Here is a 1,504-nt window from a genome sequence, read left to right as displayed (position 1 = left end):
AGGACCGTTTGGTACAACTTGAAAGCAAAAGACTAAATTACAATTCTGAATTAATCAATCATGCCACTCTGATCCTAGACTAACGATGGCACGAGGACCCGAATAATTTTCGGGGGTGGGTTTGGGCCTACTAACCATGAGAGACCTCGCCTAAGTTCAAAGTCAAAGAAATCTTCTTAGTCCAGCATCGAAGTGGTCTGTTGTCTTCCTTGTCTTGTCCGAGGTAGAAGAACTAGAAACCCTCGTCGAAGTACAACTTAAACTCTTATACTGAAATAAATGAATAAATGGCAACTGAAAACAAGCCAAAGTCCAGTGCCAGTGTCACTACCAACAGCAAGAAGAGAAAGCAACGCTACCTCCCTCACAATGTATTCTTCTTTGTATTTCCTTTCTCTGTGTTTGTTGATATGTATTCACATATGTTGTGTTTCTTTCTTTTGATTGTGCCTGTCACTGCAAAAGCTAGTGAAGAAGAAGGGTTCCTACCTATTACACCCAGGAGTCCAAGGCTTCTTTATCACTTGTGACGGGGGAAGGGAGCGCCAACCCTCGCGTGAGGCCATTAATGTTATTGATTATGTATGTTTCTATATCTTTTTTATCTTCTACATTTCTTTCTTCTTCTTTTTTTTTTTAAAAAAATTCAACCAGGATAAATTGAAAATCGATTCGTGTGGTGACAAACACGGTGGTTGGTTATGGGAGAAAGATTTGCTTTTATGCTTCAAGGAGAATTCATTTGTGGCCGCCCCTTTAAACCAAGGTTTTGAGTTCTTATGCCAAGCAAGATTCGTTTATGGCGAGTCCTTAAGGACAGGGAAGGCTACCCTACCAACTTCGAACCGAAGAAATATTTATAGTGTCTTAATAAATTTCTTATGCAAGAATTCTGCTAGTCATGGGTGCAATTTTTTTTTCTTTTTCTTTTTTGCTCTTTCTGTTATCGTAATGACCGAGAAATGCATTCACTAGACTAATCAATTTAGAGTGTTTGTAGAAGTAGTGAATGCATCTTTCCCTTGATTTACAAGGTCAAATTGTGCACTCTTCATTGAGCTGCTGGTATTTGCACTTTTTTCTTGTAGTTTTATGAAGAACTAGTTTTTGGGAAGGATACTAGTGTGAAGCTTGCAAAGTTGCCTAATAAACCTATAAATAAAAAGATTAAGTTCTCATATTCTAATGTTGAGGGAGACGATGACGAAGAAAAGGAGGAGGATAAGGAAGATGAGTTAGATGAGAACATATCAGGTGCCCCCGAAGCCAATGATGGAAATAATGAAAACCCAGTAGACGAAAAGTTAGGATCTCCTTGTCTAGAAAATGAGAACAGTGAATGTCAAAGAGAAGAAAAAGACTAATCAAGAAGAGGGTTGTAAAAATGATAAAAAACAAGAAAGTGAGGCAGAGGAACTACCAGCAAAGAAGAAATGCACAGAAACATATGCCCCCAAGTCTGTTGGCCAAGAAAAAGTGGAGGAGAAATCCATTGATAAGCTGA

At 38.5% G+C, this 1,504-nt stretch overlaps 1 pseudogene; it reads left to right on the top strand.

Moving 5' to 3' along the window:
- Positions 1–287: 287 nt before the first annotated feature.
- On the top strand, positions 288–1,500 carry LOC105108898 (uncharacterized; annotated as a pseudogene).
- Positions 1,501–1,504: the final 4 nt, after the last annotated feature.

Source organism: Populus euphratica, unplaced genomic scaffold (assembly GCF_000495115.2).
Source record: "Populus euphratica unplaced genomic scaffold, PopEup_1.0 scaffold230.1, whole genome shotgun sequence".
Taxonomy (NCBI): domain Eukaryota; kingdom Viridiplantae; phylum Streptophyta; class Magnoliopsida; order Malpighiales; family Salicaceae; genus Populus; species Populus euphratica.
Note: the sequence above shows the minus strand (reverse complement) of the source record. Positions and strands in the feature narration are given on the sequence as shown.